Genomic DNA, 17,930 nt, shown 5'->3' on the forward strand with positions numbered 1-17,930 from the left:
TTTAACCTTGACAAATGCAAAGTACTGCATATGGGTAGAAGTAACCCCAGAGAAACATACCAACTGTGTGGTACTACACTTAAGGTTGTAGAAAATGAAAAAGACCTGGGAGTAATTGTGCAGTCAGATATGAAGTTTTCTGAGCAATGCAGGCAGGCTGCCAGGGCAGGTCATGGGGTTTTGTCAATGATATATATGAATTTTGCTAGCAGGGAGAAGGAGGTGATTGTCCCTCTGTATAAGGCAATGGTCAGGCCACACCTTGAGTACTGCGTACAGGTCTGGAGGCCTCATTTTAGGAAGGATGTAGATTTACTTGAGCGTGCACAGAGAAGGGCAACAAGATTGGTGAGGAGAATGAAGGGATCCTCTTACCAAGAGAGGCTTAAGTTCTGCAAATTGCAGTGGCTGGAGACTAGGCACCTGCACAGTGATCTGATTGAGGTGTATAAGGCCTCGAATGGGTTGAGCACGCTGAATTCTGATGGGATCCTTCCACTTGTTCAGATTACGAACCTAAGGGGGCATAAATTCAAATTAAGAAAGGACAGAGGTAGAGTAGATGTGTGGAAATTTGTCTTTAGCCAGAGGGTGGTTATATGCTGGAACAAACTTCCATCTGTCATTGTGGAAGTTGATAGGTTGAATAAATTTAAGGAGGAACTGGACAGGCATTTGGAGGGAATGGTGTGATTTTTTTTGGCTGATGCTGCATAAGCTCATACACTTGCTTTCTTGCATCACATGCCACTACTACTACTTGATTTCAATCCTTCTAAAACTCTGTCCTGTCTTATATCTCACAAAAAGTATTCTTCTGCATTTATGCTTATCTTTGGTGACACTGATTTCTAGGCAACATGATATATCTCTTTTGGGAATTACCCTGACTTCTAATCTTTCATGGCACAAGCACATTACAAATATTGCTCTTCTCTTCACTCTGTACAAATGGAATATTGTTCCCACATCTGGGGAAGTGCCCCAAAAATCTCTCTCAGGCTTCTAGATTCCATTCAGAAGAGGGCAATTAAGTTAATTAATGACTCATCTCTAACTGAGTCTCTCCACTCTCTGTCTCATAGACGTTCTGTTTGCGCTGCATGCCTTTTTTACAGATACTTCCATGGGCACTGTTTTTCTGAATTGGCTTCTATAATTCCCACTCTATCCTTCAAAACAGTCCGAACACGTGCCAGCACCAACAAACATCCATTTACTGCTCAACTTCAAACTCGAAGAACCAACCCTTCATCTTCCTTATTTATTTATTCAACTGCTGTTTTCTGGAACAACCTTCCTTCATGCATATTTCTTGAAAATTACAGTCTACAGAAGTTCAAGTCTAACGTCAGCAGATATCTTCTTCGTCTTCTCAACCTCCAACCCATGCACGTTACTAAGTACTAAGGTTCTAATATCTGTCATGTTTGGGGTGTTCATAAAAAAAAAAAATCCAGATCAAGAGTATTACTCCCTCTGGTTGCCTCTTCAACATGTTGCTGTAGAAAACAGTCATCCAATAAATCCACAAAATTCTTGGTAGTGGGCGAGTGACCAACCCTCAAGTTGCAGTCAATATCTGGAAACTCAAAATCCCCCATTATATGACATTCTGATTTTCTGGCTCACTGTATATCTCAGCACAACTGCTCATTGTAGTCAACAAATTCATTAGGCCTATAACACACACCTACTTTCGTTTTCCCCTTCCCAGTTTTTGTCACACCACACTGACTCAACATTGCATTGTCCAACAATGTCAATTGGATGCACTTCCTTAGATTTCATGTGTTTCTTAAATAACAACATAACCTCTCCTCCCTTCCTGTCCTGTCTATCCTTTCTGTACACATTGTACTCCCCAAATTCCAATTCTGCACTGCTCATATCTGTGTGACACCACGTCTCTGATATCCCAACAGTATCCTACTTTGATGACTCTCAGTTATTAGCATTGGTGTACATCCACCTACCTACCTACTCTTAGTTACCCTAACACAGCCCATATTTACTTGTTCCACTATGACTCCCAGCATTCGTGGAAATCCCCATTGCCTTGCTTTCCAGGCTGCTGCTTAATTGTATTTCAATAGAAGCAGTGCAAGAATCACTGTTAATCTACTGTTAATCTCTTAGTCCGTGTATCTTCCCCAAGCTAGCAGTTTTGCGACCCACCTAACTCTGCCTTGATAGCATCAGCAAATATTCTTGCACACTTTCTATTTAAGTGTACCCTATCCCTGTAGAAGCAGTCTCTCCGGTTTGGTGTTTATTGGCACATCAGCAACATAGGCATTAATGTGCCAACAATGTAAATTAATAAAAAAAATAGTAATAAAATCAGTAAAAAATAGGAAGATAATTAAAAATTTACACTGACCCATTAAAATCTGTCACCGTGTAAAGAAAAGGTTTGCAAGCCATATATAACAGTTAAAAGCATACAAAATAAGAGTATATTTTAAATAACAGGAAGCAAATTAATTAATTTTAAATAGGAAATTATTATTATTATTAGTGGTTGTTTTGCAGATTCTAGTGTTTTTCCCCATTTGCCACTATGTCATCTTGTAGCGATGTAAGTGCCATGGCCAGCCCTTTGTGTGTAGTGTGGATTATGTGAAGTTGTGTTGAGTAGTCACCATTAGGTGATTTAGCGACCAGCGGGGAAAGAAACACAAGTTTAATTGTCCCCTATCTCTCGTCTCTAGCTGCACAGAGGCATACCAGATTATTTATTTATTTATTTATTTATTTTTTGGTAGTTGTTGGCGCATCGGCTTCTGTGACCATAATGCACCTCCCAAGGTTTTTGCAGTACTTTGATCCAAGCCTGAGGCGGGATTCGAACCCGCGACCTGTTGCTAGGTAGGCACTTTACCCACCCGGCTAGCCCGGCCGGCCACACCAGATTCATCTAATAGCTCCTGGTGGGCATTGCCCAAACCGAGGGTCTGGGAAAACATGTGGGAACAATTTGATTTGATTTGATTTGATTTTGGGTTTTATGGTGCCAAAGTTGACTAAGGTCATGATGTGCCAAGTCCAGTATTTAAAAAGAATAGGATACAAGTAATTTAAAATTGATATATCAGCATATACAAATGACTAAAAGACAAGTAAATGTAGATAATAAATTCAGGTAAAAAAAGAGATGTACATACTAAAACCACTTATAAACTAGTATAAAGGTATGTAATTTTTAAAAATTGTGGACATATTGTCTTTGTCGGCTAAAATCTGGCTGAGTATAAGGCTCAGTCAGATGATTAAAAGCACTAAAACATAAATGGCATTCATTTAAAAATCTAGGACACTCAGTAAAGACAGGTTTCACAGTGGCTGCACACAGGACAGTCATCAGCCCTCAGCAGAAAAGCATGTGTCAGATGACTGTGTCCTATGTGGAGCCGAGCTAGAACAACTTCTTCTTTATGGTCCCTGCGAAGACTAGACGGCCAATGTTCAATTACAAGCTTAATCTCGTATAGCTTATTTTCAGCCTGCCCATGCCAAGAGTGTTGCCATTAAAACCAGTTTCTTTCTAATTACTTGCCTGTAGTCTGTACAGCGGACTAACAGACAAGAGTTATAATGGGTCTCTGATTTGACTCCAGATTGAGCAGAAGCGAATATCAAATTCCAATCCAGAAAGGGAGTGTATTCTCTGCTGTACCTGGGAGAAGACTGGATAAGGATTGCACCTCATTAATGACAAAGCCTGTAATGAACTAAGAGAATTGGTATATATAACACATTTTTGGTGGTGGTGGTGGTGTATATATATGTAATCCAAGGCTAGTTTAATTGCATGCAGCTCTGCAGTGAATATGCTGCATTTGACAGGGATATGCTCAGATATAGTAGCATCTGAGAAGACAGCTATAGATCCAACAGACACCTCTGACTTAGAACCATCTGTGAAGCCTGGCAAAAAGTCAGAATGTTCAAATCTGTGGGCTGAAAAGAGCTTCAGGTAGATATCAGATGGAGTATTATCCTTCCCCCAGTTGCTAAGAGAGAAGTTGCAGGTAGGAACACGAGCATGCTAGGGTGGAAGGGATTCATGATGGATGGAATCATGATGGTGGTGGATGGGATCAAGGCACCGGAGGACACTATTCCTGGCAGACACATACACTTGATACTGATAATTTAATTTTGACTGCACAAGTGCACGATACAAAAGGAGTAACATGCACCAGTCTGCACCGCAACAGGAGAGAGGTGTATAAAGCCTTGAATAGTTTGAGCATGCTCAATGCTGATGGGATTCTTCCTCTAGCTCAGAATAATCACCTGAGAGGGCATAAATTCAAATTGAGGAAAGACAGATGTAGGATAGACGTGCGGAAGTTTGCCTTTAGCCAGCGGGTGGTTGGTTGGTGGAACAGACTTCCATCCCTTGTAGTGGAGGTTGATAGCCTAAATAAGTTTAAGGCTCAGCTGGACAGGTATTTTGAATGAACAGAGGGGTGAAGTGGAAGTGGGTTTTTTTTTTTTTTTTTTGGCTGATGCTGCATAAGCTTGCTTTCTTGCATCAAATGCCTCTACTAATGCTAATGCTAATGCTAATGCTAATTGCCTAGGTGATGAGGCAATGTTGTCTACTGTGATATCCAAATTGCTGAATAGACCTTGGATACGAATATTGAATGGACTATTGGCTGTCTAATAAGTGTTGTACAGATTTTCCCAGCGTACCATGTGGCTCAGAAACAGATGTTTTTGAGCCACATGGGATGGTTTGGCAGGGATTTAAGCTTGACAGCATACAGCAGAGGCAACTGTTTTCGGTGAAGGGACAAGACGGTTCATTAGCTTCAATATAAAGACGTTGGACAGGAGACATTCTAAATGCACCAGTAGCAATATGGATAACCTGGTGGTGGTGGATGGGATCAAGGCACCGGAGGACACTATTCCTGGCAGACACATACACTTGATACTGATAATTTAATTTTGACTGCACAAGTGCACAATACAAAAGGAGTAACATGCACCAGTCTGCACCCCAACAGGAGAGAGCACGAAGAAGGTTCAGCTCTCTCGTGCATTTGGTGGGTAGCTGATGGATATGATGAAGAAATGTCACTTTTTTGTCAAATATGAGTCGCAAGAATTTCTTTTCTGCAACTACTCGAATGGTACTTTGTCCAAGTCTCAATTCAGGTTCGGGATGAAGATTACGCTTGCGTCAAAAATTGATGCAAACAGTCATCTCCTAAAACCATTGGCCTTTGCCCAGGAAAAATACTCTGAAAAAATATTTGACGTGTTTGAGACTTGCTTACATAAATTATATAAACTACAGACTTACATAAAATTTCCTACAACGTTCAAGCCAGAGGACTGTGTCCCATCGGCTATTTCTTCAGAGAATTACACTCTAGCCATTCATCTCTATATGCTTTTGTTCCTTTCTTTCTGGATTGTAGAGTCAGTTTAGTTTTGTTTGAGAGTGAAGTGGGAGCTTTAATTTGCATTTTGTATGTAATATTTGTTACACATTGGGTTGTTGTGGTGAAGTTGAAATTCACATTGTCCAACCATTTTCGACAACGTCGCACCAAACTATCATCGTGTAGTGCGTTCTTCATTCGCATGTCTTTTTTTTTTTTTTTTTTTTGTTTTTAGGAGCATTAGCAACTAAGGCCATATTGCTCCGGGATATGCAATGTCATTCCCTGACCTTCCTGCATCCTCCGTATTTGGTGGTGACTGGCTCAAACCCAGGTCTAATTAGCATTAGCATTAGCATTAGTAGAGGCATTTGATGCAAGAAAGCAAGCTTATGCAGCATCAGCCAAAAAAAAAAAAAAAAAAACCCACTTCCACTTCACCCCTCTGTTCGTTCAAAATAATTGTCCAGCTGAGCCTTAAACTTATTTAGGCTATCAACCTCCACCACAAGGGATGGCAGTCTGTTCCACCAACCAACCACCCGCTGGCTAAAGGCAAATTTCCGCACGTCTATCCTACATCTGTCTTTCCTCAATTTGAATTTATGCCCTCTCAGGTGAATTTTCTGAGCTAGAGGAAGAATACCATCAGCATTGAGCATGCTTAAACCATTCAAGGCTTTATACACCTCTATCAGATCACCTCGCTGGTACCTAGTCTCCAGACACTGTAATTTGCAAAACTTAAGCCTTTCTTCGTAAGAGCACCCCTTTGTTCCATTCACTAATCTTGTTGCCCTTCTCTGTACTCGTTCCAGCAGCTCTACATCCTTCTTGAAATGAGGCCTCCAGACCTGTATACAGTACTCTTGGTGTGGCCTGACCATTGCCTTATACAATGGAATAATCACCTCCTTATCCCTGCTGGAAAAATTCCTGTATATCATTGACAATACTCCATGAGCTACTCTTGCAGCCCGTCTGCACTGCTCAGAGAACTTCATATCTACCTGCACAATCACCCCCAAGTCCCTTTCATTCTCTACCACTGTCAGTGTAGTACCACAGAGTTGATACGTTGCTCTGGGGTTGCTGTTTCCCATGTGTAGTACTTTACATTTGTCAATGTTAAACTTCATTTGCCACCTCTCAGCCCATCTGCTCAACCTTACCAGATCCTGTTGCAGCAGCATAGTGTCAGTAGTGTCCTTGACAACCCTGCCAACCTTTGTATCATCTGCAAACTTGGACATTAAGCTTGATATACCATCATCAATATCATTTATAAATACAGAAAACAATAATGGACCCAACACTGAGCCCTGAGGGACTCCACTAATAACATTAGTCCACGATGAGCAGTGTCCATTGATTACCACTCTCTGTCTTCTCCCCCTCAACCACCCCTTTATCCATAGCAGCAATTTGCCTCCAATGCCACACTGCTCCAATTTGTGCAGCAGTCTTCCATGTGCAACAGTATCAAAAGCCTTTCTAAGATCCAAGTATATAATATCAAAGTTATTCCCTGCATCCAGTTCTTTTGTGACTGCATCATAGTATCCAATCAAGTTGGTCAGGCAAGACTTCCCCTTAACAAAACCATGCTGTGTCTGAGCTATAACTGAAGTCTTGTCTAAATGATCCTGCAGTGCTTCTTTAACCAGTGCCTCCATTAATTTTCCGGGAACAGAAGTTAAGCTCACAGGTCTATAATTACTTGTGTCAGCCTTTGATCCTCCTTTGTGAATTGGGGTCACATTTGCACATTTCCAGTCTATGGGTACCTCCCCTGAGTCCAAGGAAGCTCTCATAATTATGGCTAAGGGTTTGCTTACCTCCTTTGCTGCCTCCGTTAATATAACTGGATAGATCCCATCCACCCCGGGTGCCTTTCTTGTGTTTATCTTCAACAGTTTCTCCTCCACTTTACTCCCAGTTATTTCAAGATTCTGTAGCTTACTGCTAGAGTTGAATACACCTCTGGCATTCCCCTTGCTGAATAACTCCTCATGTGTGAATGTCGATGCAAAATATTCATTTAGTTTGTTAGCTACCTGAGCAGGATCATCAACAGTTGACCCATCAATATCAAGTGGACCAATCTGATTCATCCCCTTCCTTCTAGAGTTTACATAAGTAAAGAACTCTTTGCTGTTTTTCTTTGCATCCCTTGCCAAGGATTTCTCGTAATCTGCCTTCGCCTGCCTAACCTCCTTTGTAACCTGGTTGCATATCAACTTGTATCTATCATAGGCTTCTGTGTCATGTGTTAATTTGTAAGTATCCCATGCATTTTTCTTCTCTGCCATATGCCTCATTAGTTCATCTGACATCCATTTTGGCTTAAACCTTGAACAATATTTCTTAGTTGGTATGTAAAGCCTAGTAGCTTCCAAGATAAGTTCTTTGAATGCTTCCCATTTTGAATTTGCTGTTGGTAACATCATCAGTTGGTCCCACTGTATAGAATTTAAATACTGTCTCAGTCCATCGTAGTCGCCTTTACGGAAGCAATAACTCTTCCCTTTACCCCTAATGGTAGTTACCTCTTTCAGTAAATCCCACTTCAGCACACTGTGATCACTGCCACCTAGTGGTTCATTTATCTGCAGATTCTTAATGCATGAAGAATCACTGCTGATAATCAAATCAAGAGTATTACTCCCTCTAGTTGCCTCCCGAACATGCTGATGTAGAAAACAATCATCCAATAAATCCACAAAAGCCCTGCTAGTGTGTGAGTAACCAGCCCCCAAATTCCAGTCAATATCTGGGAAATTAAAATCTCCCATTATAAGACTCTCTGATCTACTGGCCCACTCTATTTCCCTGTACAGTTCCTTATTATACTCATCAGAGTCATTAGGCCTATAGCACACTCCTACTCTCAATTTTGATCTCCCAATGCTTATGTCACACCAAACTGACTCAACACTGCACTGTCCAGCGATGTCGACTGGCTTCACTTCCTTGGTTTTTATGTGTTTCTTAACTAATAGCATAACCCCTACCCCCTTCCTATCCTTTCTGTAAACGTTGTACTCCCCAAATTGCAGTTCTGCATCCCTTATATCTGTGTGACACCACGTCTCTGATATCCCAACAATATCTGCCTTTGATGTTTTGAGCAATACCTCAAATTCATCAAATTTATTTACTAAACTCCTAGCATTGGTGTACACGCAAGTATACCTGCACCTGTTTCTATTCTTAGCTACCCTAACACAACCCATGTGTTTACTTGTACCGCAATGGCTCCCAGCAGTCTCTGAAATACCATGCATCTTGTTTTTCAGGCTTCTGCTCATTCTAATAGAAGCAGTGCAAGAATCTCTTTCACCTCTGCCAGTGGCTACTGTCAATCTATTGGTCTTTGTCTCCCCTGTCTTCTCTAATCAAGAAGCGTGTGCTACGCACTGCTGCTTACTGTAGCTTACTGCTCCTTCCCCACCTGGCTATGGAGGCACCTAATTTTTGCATGTTATAAGGTGTGAAGGCATCTCTTGTAACTTAACCCTGTGAAGTTCTTTAACAAAGATTTTATTTTGACCGTTATCATGGTGCTGCCTAAGAGAATAAGTGAAAGCGGTACTACTATTTTTCTTCATTCTTCTGAGGATATTGTGTGTTTTTTGTAATTTTGGCATATCAGGAATATAGTAGCAATAGTTTATTAGCCATTCCCGAGTTATGTAAAACTCGACTTACGTAAGAAGTACTGGAATGTATCTGTTACGTATGTCAGCGACAGATTGTAGTAAATATCGCAAGGCCAGGGGTTCTGTTTCTAGAAGCATTTATGGATTCTTTCAGTTCACATAGTGTGAGTGGTTAGTTATAGGGTAAAGGACAGGTAGCTTTGAAGCGTAGTTTGGATTTCTCAGCTTTGGCTTTAAATTTTTGGAATGATGGTTGACACGAGATTGAGGCTGACAACTCAGAGAACACAGTTCCTAAGGCATTTGCAATCTCTGTAGGAGTAGAGACCTCCTTCCCATTCCAATTAAACAATAGGTTATGGTAAGGTAATGTAAGATATTTATCATTTAACTACCTTGTTTTTTAAAATTATTCTGGCTTTAGTATCTTTGTTAATTGATGAAGTGAATTTTATCCAATAATCCTTTTTAGGTTTTTCAGCAGATGTATCATGTTTATAAGTAATAAGGCTGACAGTAGTGGAGTATTTGCAAAATAGATTCCATGCTGCATTTTTTTCCCTTTTCAACTAGTAACAATCTTTGTTCCAGTGATTGATATGTCTGCGTTTTCCTAGTTGAGACTGTGGGATAGCGGTTGTTGCAACTGTAATTATCTGCACTGTTAGAGAAGATTCAATGAGTAATCATCGAAAGAGACATTTTTATATTTTGTCCAGTCTACTTTGGAAAATTTCCGTTTCATTCGTGTTTCGGTTGTTTTAGAATGGGTGGTTTGAATTCTGCATATTACTGGATAGCGATCGCTGTTGAAGGATTGTCATGTGTCATCCACTTAACACTTGGGAATAGGATTGGAGAGAAGATCAAGAGATCTATTGCAGTGGTTGATCCAGTAGGAAGATGAATATAAGTGGATAAGGCAGTGTTCAGCAACGTTAAATTCTGTCAGTCTAGTAATATTTCAATGAGCTCTCCAAACTGTCTGAGGGGGGGGGGGATATCCCCATAACGGATTGTGTCCATTAAAATCTAATAAGCAGGCAGGAGACAGTAATCATAAAACAAGGTTTTCCAGTTACTGAATCATACATGGTTGACTGGGTGGAAGATAAATCAAAACAAGTGTTAAAGAAATGCCAATCATTATATGAGCTATGACGGCTTCAAAGGAGGTTTCAAGAGCAATTTGTTGCAAGTAACTTGAGTCTACAAGTATGGCCACTCCTCCATGAGCACTTTTTGTAAGAGACCTGAAAAAGAGCATAATATTTAACTGATACTTGAGCTGTTAGATTTATCTTCTGTAGGCAGATACCCACAGAAGGATAACGATTGATTAAGTCGTATATATTATCTATGTTGTTACAAAAGCCTCTGAAATTCCAATGAATTATGTTGTTCATTGTGTAGGTTTAGAATCAGAAGTCGAATCGGTGATTTTAGAGTTGCTCTGTTTGTGATGGTCAATTCGTGTGTTTTTTTTTTTTTTTTTTTTGGAAAGAATGGATGTGTGTGTCCATGTTGTCTTCTGCATAAGGATCTAGCATTAGCATTAGTAGAGGCATACGATGAAAGAAAGCAAGTTTATGCAGCATCAGCCAAAAAAACCCCTTCCCAACTCACCCTCCATTCATTCCAAATGCCTGTCCAGCTACGCCTTAAATTTATTTAGGCTATCAACTTCCACAACAAAAGATGGAAGTCTGTTCCACCAATCAACTACCCGCTGGCTAAAGGAAAATTTTCTATTCTACAACTGTCTTGACTCAATTTGAATCTGTGCCCCCCCTCTGTTTCTTAATCTGAGCAAGATGAACAATCCCATAAGCATTCAGCTTACTCAACCCATTCAAGGCCTTATACACCTCAATCAGATCACCTTGCAGGTGCCTACTCTCCACGCGGCACTGCATTTATCAGAACTTAAGCCTTTCTTGGTAAGAGCACCCCTTTGTACCCCTCACCAATTTTTTTTTTTTTTGTTAGTTGTTGGTGCATCGACTTCTGTGGCCATAATACACCTCCCAAAGTTTTTGCATTTTTACTGTGATCTAAGCCCGAGGAGGAATTCAAACCCACGACCTTTGGGTTGCCAGGCAGGCACTTTACCCACCTGGCTAGTCCGGTCGGCTGACCAACTTTGTTGCCCTTCTTTGTACTCATTCTAGCAACTCTACATCCTTCCTAAAATGAGGCCTACAGACCTGTACACAGTAATCTAGTGTGGCCTGACTATTGCCCTATATAATGGGATAATCACCTCCCTCTCCCTGCTAGGAAAATTCCTATATATCATTGACAAAGCTCCATGACCTACCCTGGCAGCCCATCTGCACTGCTCCGTGAACTTCATATTTGACTGCACAATTACCCCCAGGTCTTTTTCACTTTCCACTTCCCTGAATGTAGCACCACACAGATGGTACGTTTCTCTTGGGTTATTGCTACCCATATGCAGTATTTTGCATTTGTCAATGTTAAACTTCAGTTGCCACATCTCAGCCCATTTTCCCAACTTATCTAGATTGAGTTGGTGTAGCATACTGTCGTTAACAACCCTGCCAACCTTTGTATCATCTGCAAACTTGGACATTAAACCTGATATACCTTCATCAATATCACTGATAAATATACAAAACAACAATAGGCCCAACACCGAACCCTGGGGAACTCCACTAATAACATTTGACCACGAAGAGCAGTGTCCATTGATTACAACTCTTTGTCATCTCCCACTCAACCATCCCTTTATCTGTTGTAGCAACTTACCCTTAATACCATACCTCTCCAATTTATAAAGCAGCCTTCCACGTGCAATAGTATCAAAAGCTTTTCTGAAATCCAAGTATATGATATCAAAATTATTTTTTGCATTCAGTTCCTTTGTATCCACATTATAATATCCAATCAAATTGGTCACACAAGACCTCCCTTTACCAAACCCATGTTGTGTCTTAACTATTATTGCAGTGTTGTCTATATGATCCTGCATTGCTCCTTTAACCTCCAGTCCATGGGGATCTGACCTGAGTTCAAGGAAGCTCTCATAATTATGGCTAAGGGTTTGCTTACTTAATTTGCTGCCTCCTTTAATATAACCGGATAGATCCCGTCCACCGCAGGTGCCTTTTTTATATTTAACTTCAACAATTTCTCCTCCACTTTGCTCTCAGTTATTACAAAATCACTTAGCTCCCTGTTAGAGTTTGACAAACTTCTGGCACTCCCCTCATTGAATAACTCTTCATGTGTGAATGTAGAAGCAAAATACTCATTCAGTTTATCAGCTACCCTAGCATGATCATCAACAGTCAACCCTATCTTAAGTGGTCCAATCTTATTCATCCCTTTCCTTCTAGAGTTTACATAAGTAAAGAACTCTTTGCTGTTTTTCTTTGCAAGGATTACTCATAATCTGGCTTTGCCTGTTAAACCTCCTTTGTGACTTGATTACATAGTTTATATCTGCCATAGGCTTCTGTGTCACCTGATACTTTATATGCATTGCATACATTTTTCTTCTCTGCCACAAACACCATTAGTTCATCTAACAACCATTTAGGCCTAAACCTTGAACAGTATTTTCTTAGTCGGAATGAAAAGCCTAGTAGCCTCCAAAATTAAGACCCCAAAGGTTTCCCATTTAGATTTCAATGTTGGTAACATCATCATTTGATCCCACTGTACAGAATTTAAAAATTGTCTGAGACCTCTGTAATCACCTTTATGAAAGCAAAAGCCCTTCCTTTTAGCCTTGATGGTAGTTTCATCTTTAAGTAATTTCCACATGAGTACATTGTGATCCCCGTCACCCACTGGTTCCTTTATCTGCAAATTCTTAATGCATGAATAATCACTGCTCATAATCAGGAGTATTGCTCCCTCTGATTGCCTCTCGAACATGTTGCTGTAAAAACAGTCATTGAATAAATCCACGAACGTCTTGTTAGTGTGCGAGTGACCAATCCACAAGTTCCAGTCAATATCTGCAAAGTTAAATCCCCCATTATAAGACTTTCTGATTTACTGGCCTACTCTACTTCTCTGCACAACTGCTCATTATACTTATCAGATTCATCAGGCCTATAACACACTCCTTCTTTCATTTTTGCTTTCCCAGTGTTTATGTCACACAAAACTGACTCAACATTGCACTGTCCATCTATATCAATTGGATGCACTTCCTTAGATTTTGTGTTTCTTAACTAACAACATAACCCCTCCTCCCTTCCTATCCTTTCTGTATTGGAATATGTGGAGTACACATTGTACTCCCCAAATTTCAATTCTGCACTGCTTACGTCTGTGTGACACCACGTCTCTGATACCACAACAACATCTGCCTTTAATGTCTTGACTAGTACTTCAATTTCATCAAATTTAGAAACTATACTCCTAGCATTTATTAACTATACTCCTAACCAAGTATACCTGCACCTATTTCTACTCTTAGTTACCCTTACACAGCCCATGTATTTACTTGTTCCACTTTGACTCCCAGGTGTGCTGGAAATCTGCATTGCCTTGCTTTCCAGGCTGCTGCTCATTCTAATAGAAGCAGTGCAAGAATCACTTTTGTCTCTGCCTGCGGCCACTGTTAACCTTTTAGTCTCTGTATCCCCCCAAGCTAGCAGTTTTCTGACCCACCTAACACTGCCTTGATAGTATCAGCAAATATTCTTGCACCCTTTCTATTTAAGTGTACCCCATCCCTGTAGAAGCATTCCCTCCTGTCAACAAGCACAGACCAGGCTGAAAAAATTCTACCCCTTGAGCCTTGCACAATTTCTCCAGGGCCGAATTAATCAACAAGGCTCTCAACATATACTTCATGTCTGGGCAGAATTGTAGACACTTTCACATTCAACCCGAACTCACGACTTTTTTTCAATATTGACTGTACTTGTTGAGTAAATCTACAGATCTCTTACTCTTAATGTCATTAATTCCGACATGTACAACAATATCACATATTGTACCCTTAAACTCTACAACATCATCAACTTTTGCCCCTGGCAGACATACCCTGGTCTTGTTTCACTATCCTTCTTGCATAGTATATTCCCCGTCTCCTGACAATAGAGTCACCAACAATAACTAGTTCCTGTTGGACCTGCGCATTCTACCTTGGAGATTGCGTCTGTGGTGTCTGATGCACAGGAGTGAGCTCTTCCATTTGAGCTGAGCAGCTGAGAGCTCGATGGGCCCCTCATATTAATTTCTTCAAGGGCATTTACCCTACACCTCAAGCTCTCATAGAGGCCCATCAGAATGCTGAGTTGGCACCTAATTTCTTGACACTCTAGACACATAAAGGCATTCTCCTTGGCTAGATCATGTCCTGTTTTAGAAAGGTCGGCAAACATTTCACACTTCGCACATTTTATGAGACTGTGACGCATTGGAGAATCGCCCCCTTTCTTTCTCTCCCGATTCTGTGATCTTTGCTTCGCAGCTCTAGTCTGGGTCATGATTTCCATTTAAATACAATTTAATTAACAATGAAATTTAATAAGATTAATAATATTTTTGATTAATTGATAATACTATAATAAGTTAACAGATTCCTAATACAGTGCTTTGTATTAGGAATACAAAGCACACGATATTTCTTATTGACTACAATATGGTGGCTAGTTCAACAATATTGGCGCCAACACTGGGAGTCACAACTTCACAAAAATTTCTAGTTAAATTCAAAATAAGGAGTTAATGAACGCTTTCAAACCTATTTAATATCTCTATAAAACACAATGTAGTATGTTAATTAGCAAAGAATATGGTAAAAATTAAAAATACTTATCCCGTTACAGCAGACAAAAATCAACCGACTGTTCTCTTCCGCGACCAGAGTGCCCTCCCTAGCTGATCTAGAATGAGTTCATCAGAAGTATTATTCTCTGCAATATTCATATTTGCGGTATCAGATTATTTCTTCCTGAAATGATCTGATTGAGTAGTAGTAAGGGGTATAAAGATTGGTGTATTATTTGTGCTATGTACAGTTTGTTGTTTTGTGGATTGTGATGCAGATTATAAGAGTGAATGAGCTCAGTTGGAAATTGATCTTTTTGGTGGAACTGATGTATCTGTTTCAGTTGAACTGTATGGTATCTTTTGGCTGCATCAGCATATATACATTTAGGCATGTTTTGTAGATGTTTTCTAGCTTCAAGGTATGTCACTTAGCATTAGCATTAGTAGAGGCATATGATGCAAGAAAGCAAGCTTATGCAGCATCAGCCAAAAAAAAAAACAAAAAAACTTCCATTTCACCCCTCCGTTCATTCGAAATACCTGCCTTAAATTTATTTAGGCTTTGGTCCTTGAGTTTGTCACAGACATTCTCTCAGATATGCCAGACAAGCTGTACTTGCTACCTGGGAGTCAAAAACGCTGATGGAACTGATATTCAGGTGACACTCAAGTCAAGTGGACCCAATTTCGGTGAAGTCCGGACTGTCTGTGACAGCCAAATCCTCTGCTTGCACCTTCACGATGGTGGGACTGTTAGTAATCCTGGGTATAACCTCCATGCACAAGTACATGGTTGGTGACCAGCCAGGTGTGAACCAACGGAAGCAGGGGTCGAGGTGTGGGGCCCACACTACATGGAGGAACACCGCCCCTCTATGTTACCAGGCAGTATTAGGTGGTAGATGACTCTCATCAACCGGTGAAATACCACCACTTTGCTTATAGGAGGCTTGAAGTGGTGGAACCCATGTTTAGTCTCTAGAGCTAAGTTCCGGTCAACCCTTCCCTATCTCTTCCATCATGCAGTATGATTGATGACTTTTGAGGTTATGATGAACGTCGTGGCGAGATCCAATATTCCTTACATTTTGAGGGTACAGCTCAGAAACGGTGTTCGCAGGCCGGCTGCTAGTTAGTACACTGGACCAAACCTATTGGTAACTCTCTAGGAGGCTTCTGGATCAGCTAGTGTATAATCTTGCTACCTCTACTCTGCCAGATAGTGACTGGAGGGAGTCCGAGTAGTTGTATGCGGGGAGCATTGTCGAGGCCACGTTATGTCAAGGATGTGGGTATATTCTTACCATGGGTACGCCATATCCAAAAATTTCATTACTTCATACAGCATGTCCCACCTACTTTTTCTCACTATTGAATACACCATGAATTGTCAAACTAATAGAGCAAGCTTATCTGCGAAAAGATCTAAACCTCCCAAGGACTTCCTAATTCATTTCACAAATATACGTGGTCTCAATTCTAATCTCAACGATGTCCATTTCCACTTGCAGTCTGCCAAACCCCATGTACTTTTTCTGACAGAATCTCAGTTATCGGTTGATTCATCTACTGCTCATCTCAGATGCCCAAATTATTCGCTGTATGATTCTTTTCGCCTCAAAGGTGGTACTTGTGCATATGTCCGTTCTGATATTCCCTGTCAGAGACTTGGCAATTTGGAATCTCTCTCTTTGATCTTCTCTGGCTTAAAATCTCTCTACCTCATTGTGTCAAATTCATCTGTTGTCTCTACCGTTCTCCCAACTCCACTAATCACTTGGAGCTCTTTGACTTCCTCTCTTTGCAACTTGACTTTCTCCAGTCGAACTTTCCTAACAGTGAAGTAATTTTCCTTGGTGATTTTAATGTTCACAACTCCAGCTGGCTTCCGTTTTCTAGTCACACCGACCCAGCAGGTCGAGATGCTGAGGCTTTTGCAATTACTAATGACCTAGCACAGATTGTTCATTTACTTACAAGAATACCGGACAATCCTAATCATACAGCCAATAAGCTTGATCTTTTTCTCACAAACAACCCTTCTAAGTACACGGTCAAAGTGAGAGGTCCTTTAGGCACTTCAGATCACAACTTGGTGATTGTCTCTTCTCCAATGAAACCTTTATCTCATGGCTATTCCCAACCACGTGTTGTTTGGCATTACAAGAATGCAAAATGGGATGACCTGCAAGATTTCTTTTCTTCTTTTCCTTGGTTGGATTACTGTTTCAAAACTTCTGATGTCAATGTTTGCTCAGATCGTGTAAGTGAAATTATTCTTGCAGGAATGGAATCCTTTATCCCACACTCCACTTTAAAATCTCATCTTTTATCTAAATCTTGGTTTTCCAATAAATGTGCTAAGGCTGTTCAAGAGAAGAACGTTGCATATCGTAATTGGCCTGTTTCTAATTCTTCAGTTTCATTTTCTGCCTACAAAGCTTGCAACAATTGTAAACTAGTTATTAATCAGTCCGAACTAGAGTTTGTACTTGCTAAGAGTAGAAAACTTGCTTCTTGCCCTAATGTTAGCCAAGCATTCTGGTTTCTTGCCAAAGCTATTGGCAGCAACTATTGCCCATCTCTACTCCCACCTCAGTTCAAACCAGATGGTCCTATTGTCACTTCAGCCAAGGATAAAGCTGACCTGCTAGCATCCCATTTTTCTTCCAACTCATGTATTAATGATCTTGGTAAAACACCTCCCACCATTTCCAACACGCTCCATTCAATGCCTCCTGTGGTCTTCCGTCAAAAGGATATCAGAAGGATTTTGATAAATCTTGATCCTAAGAAAGCTCCAGGTCCTGATGGTATTTCTCCCCTTATTCTCAAAACCTGTGTTCCTGAACTTACTCCAATTCTTTGCCACCTTTTTTCACTTTCTTATTCCAAAAGGTGTTTTTCCTTCTGCTTGGAAATTTGCTCATATCCAGCCAGTTCCTAAAAAGGGTGACAAATCCCTCCCATCCAATTATCGTCCCATTGCAATTACTTCTACTCTTTCTAAAGTAATGGAGAAATCAATTAACCGCCAACTCTTAACTACCTAGAAACCTTCCGTCTGATCAACGATCACCAGTATGGATTCCGTCAGTGTCGA

The 17,930-nt window shown here is 40.5% G+C and overlaps 1 protein-coding gene across 1 annotated transcript in view; it reads right to left on the reverse strand.

Moving 5' to 3' along the window:
• Positions 1–17,930, reverse strand: part of Orc1 (origin recognition complex subunit 1) — a 699,813-nt gene that overhangs the window by 106,469 nt on the left and 575,414 nt on the right. The gene's annotated exons all lie outside the window — the stretch shown is intronic.

Source organism: Mastigoproctus giganteus, chromosome 4 (assembly GCF_048544385.1).
Source record: "Mastigoproctus giganteus isolate SK-2022 chromosome 4, ASM4854438v1, whole genome shotgun sequence".
In the NCBI taxonomy this organism is placed as follows: Eukaryota; Metazoa; Arthropoda; class Arachnida; order Uropygi; family Thelyphonidae; genus Mastigoproctus; species Mastigoproctus giganteus.